Below are 10,999 nucleotides of genomic sequence, written 5' to 3' on the forward strand. Positions count from 1 at the left end.
TATATATATATATATATATATATATATATTTATAACTGTGTGTTATTTGCAAACATCTTACAGGTACAAGAGCTATCAGTTGAAAGCTTCACATACCGAACACTAACAGGCTTATGGGTCGAAGGTATCTCTCTCTCTCTCCTTCTCTTCCCCCCCTCTCTCTCTCTCTCTCTCTATCTATCTGCCTGTGTGTGTGTGTGTGTGTGTGTACACATAAATATTAAAAAATGTATGTATACACAAACGCGTGCGCGCTCAGTTATACATTTTAGCAGGCGTCTTTAAGCCTCCGAATGCTATCGCTGGTGTTGGTAATAGGATAAATCTCACCCCGGAGGAAACTGATTTGAGAACATCCATTTTTCTAAAGTGGATGTGCTTAAAATGCCCTATTTCTATTCCCTGTGAAAATTCTCTTGTGTCGTCTACTAGTGTCAGAATCTTAGAAATACGTGTCGCAAACGTCCTTTTCTGGAGATCCTACTTAAGCAATACTGTTTATATGGCTATCAGAGTGAGCCCTTGAATACTCAATACTTTCCGGTCTAGATTTCCAATTGTCGTCATCTTTGTGTTCTCCACGTTTGCAGAGTCTCCGACCTTCTAGTACTCTCTTTACTCTTTTCAGTCAATTTACTATGACCATGCGAGGGCACCATCTTGTAAAGTTAGTCGGACAAATCGACTCCTGTACTTTTACTGAACAGTTAGGTTACGTGAACGTAAACAAATCAATATCGGTGGAGAGCAAATACTTTGGAACACACACACACACACACACACGCTCACACACTCCCACACAGTTTCCGCCTACCAAATTCATCCAAAAAGAATTCTTCTATAGCCCGGAGCTATAGGGGCTATAGTAGAAGACACTTGTAGATGCCGTTGAATGGAAATGAACCTGAAACCATTAGGTTGGGAAGCGAACTTCTTTACCACATAGCAATGCCTGCGCCTCTGTATTCAGTTACATTCACTTACTTTTACTATTCGTTTACGACTCTATTATTTCGACTCTACTCTTGTTTTCACTATAAACTTTGATATCAAAATGTTAGTTTGGTTACCGACAGCTTTTACTTATGTTTCAAATTATTGTACTTATTCAGAACTTTATTCTCTACTGATATTATTCAACTTTGAGCTACAGTTACGAAACAACGAAGCCCGAGCGTTTTCTAATTGAGACCTTTAATTAAATTAGCTGCTCGTACTGGGTGACATAACGAAGAAAACTTGAATAAATATTTTTGTTCGCAGTTTTACTTGTTTCTTTTCTTTCCCAAATTCTGTAACGATTCAGTTGCATGTCACCGTTTATCACTTACATATACCCTGCTTATTTTTTACGTGATCCCATATTCTAGTAAAAATATATCTGAGCGACACACTGACAAGGTTTAAGGCCAGACTGTCATCTGGCTGCTGTCGAACTAGATGGCGCCACTGTCTCAGATTCCTAGTGAACTGTTATAGAAATAACTGCCTCTCTGCGTAAAACAGTTTTCACTCAAGACTCTCGACTTTTCCGCATATTAAAGACACATGCTCGTGATCAGTGTTCTACAGACTCAGTGTTAAAGACTCGCGGTCGTCGTACAAAAACTCACGGTCGGTATGCTAAAGATTCATGCTTAGTGTACAAAAGATTCACGGTTGAAGCACTAAAAGCTCACAGTTTGAATACCAAAGACTTATTCTCTGACGGTTGTTGTTGTTTAACCCTAGTCCTTATCAAAAGACTTATAACCAAAAACATTCTAGCCGCAATTATCACATCTTTTCGGACAGAGTTCATCTCAGACTACAATATCTAATATAACATTTTTTCTTTAAAGATGGTGGAGTGATTTCAAAGAGATTCGGCTGCTATTTCCACCAGATCGAGCCACCGCGAACATGTATATTGGATTTCTACAAGATTGAATGTGAGCCGTAGTTAGGATTGCATATGTTATTACTGAGGCTCCTGTCTAGAACAGAACTCATTATGTAAGTAGTGAAACAGCCGATAATAGAAGTGATGTTAATTTTCGTAGAAACAACAGTGAAATTTGATCACTTATAATAACGTTTATTTACAGGAAAATGGAGTGAGCCAGCAAGAGGTGTCTGGACAATGAACATAGCGCCTATGTATGAGATACGAGCCGCAATAGTTGGCATCAGCTATGTTCAAGTACACTTGTGAGTCTGTTGTCAGAGTTCTGAAGAGGCTATTGGTAACCTGATATATTCGAACTGCTATTACTGGGCTTTTATTGCTTTTACAATATCACCCACTTGAAGATGGTTGACGGTAGAATCAGTAGAGCATCGTTCAGTAAAGGATGTATGTTATTTAATTAGGCCTCCTGTTTAAATCCTGCTTTTCGTTTTAAGCAAATGGATAAAATAAGTACCAGACTAGAAATACGGTCAATTTAACCATCTGCGCCCGGTTATAAAATACATGACTTTATACCGCTGTTCAATAATGGTTTCAAATTTTGGCGCAAGGCCAGCAAGTTTGTGGGTGGGGATTAATCTATTACATCAAACTCAGTGTTCAACTGGTACTTATTTTATCGACTCCGAAAAATGAAAGGCAAAGTCGACCTCGATGAGATTTGAACTCAGAACGTAAAAACAGGCGAAATGCTGCCAAGCATTTTGCCCGGTATGCTAATGGTTCTGCTAACTCGCAGCCTTACCACTGTTCAATACTGATATCAGATACTTGATTTCATGAAAAAAGCGGCTTCTCAACATACAAACCGCCAATTCATATTGGGTTTTATAAAGAAAATTACCCCACCACTACCATTCTATTGAACGAGGCATTTTCCTTCTGATTTGTTTAGAGCAATGTACAAAAGTAAGTATAACTAATGTTACTTGTGTTGCCTGCGTAATAATGTACAACAAGCATAAGATCTGTTCAAACTCTGATTGTTTTGCTGTTAGTTATCTTCTGCATGAAAGAAAAGCGGACGTGTTTTGGGAGAAGATAAGGAGTCAACATTAATTAAAGCACATCCATCGGGAAATACCAGATGAAGACTTTAGCTACCTATTCAAGTTAGCATTTCAGTTTGGTGTGGTTATTATATCTTTAAGATTTGAATCCCTGTGTAGTTAGAATTCTTTTGAGGTTCTCTTCTCTCAAGATCAGCTTTCTTTATGGAGTCTATAGAGAGAGATTCTATGTTTACTTAGATACAGAGATAACAATACGGAGAAAAGAACTCATTATATAAACAAACAAACAAAAAATATCCAAAAATACAGGTATAGAAGGTTCGAGAAATATATTTCTGACAACTGAGTAAGGTACAAAAAAAACGGCACGTTCTTTTTTTACAACGTGGTAGCTACGAAAACAATTTTTAAATTTAAATGTCTAACTCACTGCAGCTTTTAGAGGGTGATGGAAGTCTCTTGTTCAGTAGACCACAAATCTACAGTATATTAACTTTTAAGATATATTTGTATATATTTTGTTGCTGAATATATTGACTCATTTCTGCTGATGAGTCCTGATCGAAACGCCAGCCTTCCTCCAGGCAAATTCACATAGCGAACTATATACGTATATATATACGATACATATATATATATATATATATATATATATATATATATATGAACGTACGCACAGATGCATGTATGAATGTATGTGTGTGTGTGTATATGTGTATGTATGTATAGTGTACTGTTCCGTTATTCGTAGGTTCAACAAAAAGTAGTACTCCACCTACTTAATAAACACTGAACATAAATGTGAGCTACTATAAGTTTCTGCTTCGATAGTGGCATAATCGGACGCGATTGTATAGCACGCTACGTACCATACTGCAATCAAATTTCTTTTTAACCTCATAGATTGCAGGATAGTACATAGCACGCTATACAAGCACGTCCGATTACTATACTATCCGAGCATGAAACTTAAAGTAGCTCACTTTAAATACTGCGTCTATTAAATTATATGTGTGTGTGTGTTTGTGTTTGTGTGTGTGTGTGTGGGTGTGTGTGTGTGTGTGTGTGTGTGTGTGTGTGTGTGTGTGTGTGTGTGTGTGTGTGTGTGTGTGTGTGTGTGTGTGTGTGTGTGTGTGTGTGTGTGTGTGTGTGTGTATACGTGCGTGCGTGCGTGCATACTATTTGCCGATGAAGAACATGACAAATTTCCTCGGAGATTACTGTTTAATTATAAAACAAATATAAGTTAATGTTTCAGCAAATAAAATATCTTGGTGTCGACAGCGAAACACAAATGATGTCAACACATTTTCTGCTTAGAAATGATGCCGTCTATATTTCGATATATTACAAGCTAGTAATATGTACCATTGTCTATGTAGCTCATCTTCGTATGTCATTAAAAGCAATGAATGTATGTCATCGCCCTACTCTTTTGCTGCTGTATACTGGCATAGATATTGACCACATACTGTCAGATGTGTAAACCACAATATTACATATATGTATAAGTTATATATGTATATACGCATATGTGTGTGTATTTGTGAGCATGGGTTATATGTACAAACATGGATTTATACATGTGTGTGTGTGCTCATATATGCTTGAATATACACATATGTTATATATATATATATATATATATACACATATATACATGCATGTATATTTGTAATGCATATGCACCTATTTGTTTGTATATATTTATATACACACTCACATTCACACGCACAAGTAGTTTGTTGATTATACGTTTCTTGTCCTTTTTGTCTTATCTGTTGAACTACGGTATTTGTCCGTCAATGTTTATTTTAATTTTATTTTATCATGCAAGATAAGAACCAGACACCTACAACTAGATAAATATTTCCAAGTTTACTAAACGTCTTTTAGTGCTGAGCCAACGAGAAAACCTCCTTTATGTGGTCACTCGGCCTGTTAGAAATAGCCGCGAAATATCCTTCAAAATGTATCCTATCATCTTAAAAATTGAGTTTACTTCAGAGAAAATTGTCCAAAATAGCTCTAAAAATATGAGATATTATCAGGAATATTTTCATCATAGATTTGTTTGATCAGATTTGGACTTAGCCTAAATAACTACCTTTAGCTTAGGAAACTGAACTACTGAAATGATTTATATCTAATATTTATAGGCTCTACGGGGCGTATATTGCAGAATCGGGAGTACGTTGAGGAAAATATCTTGTGGCATTTAATAATGTCTCTTTTCCATCCGAATTCAAATGACACTGGGGTTGAGTTGCCTTACATCATTCTGGCCTCAATAAAATAATTAAATTCTTCTTAAATACTTGGGCTTTTCAAATCAATTACCACACCTACACCACGCGCAATCGGACACACGCACACATACACACACACGCACACATACACACACATCGTTTGGCCTTTGAGCAATGCTTGCAATAATATATAACGCTCGGAGAAAAATATTGCATTAAAATGGGTTGATCTGCCGTGAGGAGTCAATTATTACTCTTTGATGAAGGACAACTGTCCGTAACGTCGGCTTGATATCTCTCTTTACAATAAGTCAACTCACTGTAATATATTTTTCACCACTTGGTCGGGTGGGGAAAGCAGCACCGTTCACCGTTTATCAATTCTGGGCCTTCGATGGTTATAAGATCAAGGAATGAAATGATCCTCAAACAGAGCGAACTCCACTACAGGTGCACAACAATCAGGTTGTTAAGTTAAACTGAGGAATAGATTAAGTCTACCACCCAAAGCCTCAGAAGTTAAAGAGTTGAAATAAATACTACGATCATCTTGTCCGACACTGTAGCAATTCCACCAAAATACTTTCTGGACTGGTTTGCCATTTTATCGACCAAGAAAGAATGGAAGACAGAGTTAACATTAACGGTATCTAGACTCAGAACGTCGGGATAAAGAAGGAACACGGTAAAGCATTTTGACCTCTATTGTAACTATTCTAGTTGACCGTCACCTAAATTCATTGGATTAATTTTTGCTTACTGCAAATCACCACCAGCTTGCTTGGATTCAGGAGCTGACCTTAAAAATAATTCATTGATAATCCTATTTACGAAATCGCGGTTGCCGTTTACAAATCAATCATGTTTGTTTCAACCCATTAAGTATCATAGAAATGATGTTTAGATACTTTTGCAGTGAAATTTTCTTCTTACTTCAGGTAAAACTGTCAAGTTTGTCTCGATATATCTTTGGTTCTTATATGACTTCGTTATTAACTTTCAAAGTACGTTTTCTTTACCATTTATTTTTTAATATGAAATTTACGTCTATTGAGCGACAAGCTTTTATTGTTCTTTTTCAGAAAAATTCGCAAATTCCATTTGAAGTGATATTTCAATATTATTCGTTACAATTCATGGTAGACAGAGAGAGTGGGGGTATGCCACTTGCAATTTAGGCTCTTCTAAACTAAGAGGATTAACATAACAGAGCAATGTTAGTGAAAATCATATCAAGTGTATTGTAAGTGACGTGTGAAAGTTAAATAGTAACTGTGGGGAAGAGAGTTCCAAAAATTCTCATCAAGCATTTTGAAAAGTGCGGAATAGTAGGTTTAAGTTGTGAAGCAGAGTGAAAGTGATGTGGATAAACCACATGAATGTAGCGAATGAATTTGATTGGGACTGTGATGGTATTAGTTAGTTCGGAGTCAGTAAAAACAGAGCTCGGTGATAAGGTTGTATTTGGTAAGTATTGAGGAAACGTGAGCTAATCTCACATTATAAGTTGTTTTGTTTTTCATGATGCATAAAATTCATGTACAACAAACGAACCTGAATCATTTCAGTTGTGGGATCAGTAATTTCCACATGAATACAGTTCCCTTTTGTTTTCCCTCGCTTCAAACAATGTCCAATTTTGAATTTTAATTTCATTGTTATTTCAATTAGTGCGTTTTACTAATTTTAAAATAATGTATTGCTTAGCTGAGAGCTGTATTATTAGGTTTAGCTGCGTGCTGCTCCCATATAAAACCAATCAACGATATTTAGTTTCAATGGATTATATTTATTTCCATTTTGACGTAACAAAGGTTACGTGCCGAAGGCTGTTTGTTATGCTGAAAACCAGTAGCCTGTGTATGAGAGGAGAACATGTTATGCTTGGCAAAAGATGAGAATGTTATGTCTGGCGAGAGGTGAAAACGTTATGTCCCGCGAGAAGAGTTCGTTTAATAAGAGGTCAGAGTTGATCGTCCAAGAAAATCACTACTGTCCTCTGCGCGATTCCAATTATGACCATGTTTTGATGGGCACCTGCTTGGAAATTTCCATTCGAATCATGCCTTCATACGAATGCACCTGAAATATAATTGGCTGAAATGCTTATCACCTGCTATGTAGTGGCCTTCGTCCGTTACAGGGCTGATGCGGTTTCGAATGCTAACTGTCGCAACAAACTTTTATTGGGTAGGAGTTTACACTCAACTTCACTGTTAGATTTTTCTTTGTTTCCTGAGTTACCCACTAAGTTACATCATAACTTACATGGCAACATTCCCAGTGGGAAGGTAGTATCTTGTTGATGATATTTCAGGGGCAGCAGCTGATAGATTACAAAGTAGTCGACAAGTGAACAATGCTAGCCGTTGTTACCTCCCCTGTTTACTCTTTTTTTTTTCTTTATTTATGAGAAATTTTGGGGACAGTAATCCGTCTCTAGGTTCTAAAGTAATATTTTGAAAGTGTTACATTCAGGAGGGTGTATAACCTAAGATAGGAAGGTTCCCCTTATCTATGTAGAGGTCAGTTTCAAGAACTTTTATTTCAATGTTATATACATATAAACATGTATGACACTCACACATGTATTTATGTGTTTGTGTATATGTGTGTGCATGTGTGCTTCGTATTAAACACACACATATATGCATATATATGTGTGAATACACATTAAATATTACCTTGTTTTTTATTCATATATATACATATATATAATTTAATTTTACTGTTTTCATGTATATATATGTGTGCGTGTGTGTATGTAAATGTGTGTATGCATATATATGTGTATATATATATATACACATATATGTATATATATATATATATACATATATGTATATATGGATGTGGGTATGGGTGTGTGTGTATACACACACACACACACACAATTTAGCATTTGATTCCTTATTTTCCTTTGGCCATTTAGCAAATATCCAACTAAAAGCTGTGTGCGTGTGTGTGTATGTGTGTGAGTGAGTGAGTGAGTGAGAGAGAGAGAGAAGGGGGGAGCGGTGAGATTAGACTTCAGAACGTAAAAATGCAGCATTACACTTTTTCTGATGCCCTAACAATTCTGCCAATCCAATAATAATAATAATAATAATAATAATAATAATAATTTCTTTTATTAACCACAAGGGCACAAGAGTTTGGAAACAAGAGAAGTACGAAAGACAAATGCAGTGGAGAATTAAGATCGAACAAAAAAAGACAAAATTAACGATTGCAACAAAAAATAGCAAAACCAATAAATAGAATGATAATGATAACGTTAATAATAATAATAATAATAACAACAGCAATAATAATAATAATGATAATAATAATAATAATAATAATAATGATAATAATAATAATAATAATAATAGAAAACTACGCGTTGTGCATATCGATTTCCGTCAACTGGTGTGTCGACTTGTTAGCAACACCATTTTACTTATATCTGATGTTGGTTTATGGGACTTAGTAGTTATGTTTTATGCATGTAGAAATGTGTCTTAGTTCTGATAGAGATCAATGCTTTTATGGGACTTTGACTCTTTGTTATGATGTTTCATGAACCACTAGATAATCAGTTGCATTATTCATAATCTCCGAGCCTGTGTGACAGCATAACTCAGAAATATTTCAGAACCATCATAACGCAAAGGAGACATATAGAGAGACGAAAAGACACACACACACACACACACACACACACACACATATATATATGGAGAGAGTGAGAGGGAGAGGTATTAGCCGAGTTAAATGTTGAACTACTACAAGCAATGCTTTGTATATGTCTGTGACCAAGACATTCTATACATACTGCCTCGCTCTACCTAACTGTAAAGAGATCCATAGCTTTAGACACAGAAAATAAGAATACATGAGGATTGAGAGATGCAAAGTCGAAAAACTGATAAGATCAACAATCGACAATGTGGCTGATGGAAAATACCTTAGGGAATCATTCTGTATACTAAATACCCATACTTTAGTGGCTCGTTTATGTGATACAGTCAGTTGAAAAACTTGAATTAATATATCTTATTCGGGCAATTTGTAGACAAATGGCTTTGTGGAGGCATTTAAGATCTATGAGCATATGAAGGGGTAGATAACTCTAATAAGGTAGTAATAATAATCCTTTCTACTAAAGGCACAAGGTTTGAAATTTTAGAAGAGGTGATTAGTCGAGTATATCGACCCCAGTGCTCAACTGGTACTTATTTTATCGACCCCACAGCGTTGAATGCCTAAGACGACCTCAGCGGAATCTAAGCACAAAACATAATGCCAGAATATATGCCGCTAAGTATTTTGCCCGTCGTACAAACGATCCTGAAGCTTGTTTCTGATTTAGGCACAAGATCTGCAGTTTTGAGAGAAGGAGATTAGGCAAACCATCGATCGCAGCACTTCACTGCTACTTTATATTGAATGCCGAGCTAACGTTACTGCTTGGGATTTACTCTCTCTTGTATTGGTTTCAGCTCTAGAATCGAATTTAATGAGCTCCACCTAATACTGTTCAGCTTAGTCAATCAAGCGCCCTATTTCCTATCATAATTATGCTCTTTCGTGAAAATAGGAAATCCCACATCCGAAGTGCTTGTGGCACATAAAGAAGAAAAAGAACGTAGTGAGCATATTGTAAGAGCTTTTGACAGGATATTTATCTGAAAAGATCCTCTTACATACATGCACATTTAAAATATCCATTTTCATATCTCTTTATCTATCTATCTATCTATCTATCTATCTATCTATCTATCTGTCAGTTCCTACATCTATTTGTTCCCCCATATTTAAAGCCTTGTATCTTTCGAAATAGCTATATCTCCCTCCTCTTATCTCTCCTTCTTTCTTACCATCTCGTAATATCCCTACCTATGTATGTATGTATGTATGTATGTATGTATGTATGTATGTATGTATGTATGTATTTGTATTTGTATTTGAAGACAAAGACTGCTTTTTAAGACCACCATTTTGAAAAAATCGGTACACGCGATAAAATATCTCACGTTACAAATTTGGCTTCGTTTCACCCGCTAGATGATGTGTCTCTTGAATGTTTCTGCGAAACAGAACAACTGTAAGTTCTATTCCAAATAAAAGTTGACCTGATCAACCACTATAAAAATTAACTTATTCGTTGTCGTCTTCGTCATCATCGTCATCTTCATCATTTCCTAAACGCACTGCAGTGTTGATAACTTCCATCTGTTATTGTAGAAAGAGAGAAAACAAGAATAGTACAACATGAAAATAGCTAAATGAATAACATTCCAAAAAAAAAATAAGAAGAAGAATAAGAGAAACAACGAGATTAACATGTAGATAGATCTCAATGAGAAGAACTCCCTCTAACGTTCTCAACATTCTCTCTGTATCATTCTATTATCTTTCTAATCATGAAAACAGATGTGAGGAATAATACTGTGACAGACTTTTATGTATATGTGAGAGAAAGACAAAGAAAAACAGAAAGGGGCAAACAGAGAGTGACTGAGAGAGAGAGAGAGAGAGAGAGAGTGTGTGTGTTTGCGCGGAGAGTAAGTGGGTATATGATAATAATAATAATAATAATAACGCAGCGTAGTTTGATACTATTGTATGCACAGATACCACTATGCGTTTGTAATACAAACCTTTCAAGCCACATCTTTTCCTTCTCTCTCTGACATTACAAATACGAAACTGGGTGTCGTTAAATATATAACTACATACGCATTCATACAGTCACATAGACACCACACAGATTATATATATATTTATATATATATATATAT

The 10,999-nt window shown here is 35.8% G+C and overlaps 1 protein-coding gene and 1 long non-coding RNA gene across 8 annotated transcripts in view; one reads left to right on the forward strand and one right to left on the reverse strand.

Annotated features, from left to right (window-relative positions):
* The window catches only part of LOC106874846 (uncharacterized), a 719,848-nt gene that overhangs the window by 518,190 nt on the left and 190,659 nt on the right, over window positions 1-10,999 (forward strand). The gene's annotated exons all lie outside the window — the stretch shown is intronic.
* Window positions 8,049-10,999, reverse strand: part of LOC106874847 (uncharacterized) — a 44,056-nt gene continuing 41,105 nt past the window's right edge. The window contains exon 3 of the long non-coding RNA XR_001410059.2: window positions 8,049-10,430. This is a non-coding gene — a long non-coding RNA (uncharacterized LOC106874847). The remainder of the gene's footprint in view (window positions 10,431-10,999) is intronic.

This window comes from Octopus bimaculoides, chromosome 7 (genome assembly GCF_001194135.2).
Source record: "Octopus bimaculoides isolate UCB-OBI-ISO-001 chromosome 7, ASM119413v2, whole genome shotgun sequence".
Lineage (NCBI taxonomy): Eukaryota > Metazoa > Mollusca > Cephalopoda > Octopoda > Octopodidae > Octopus > Octopus bimaculoides.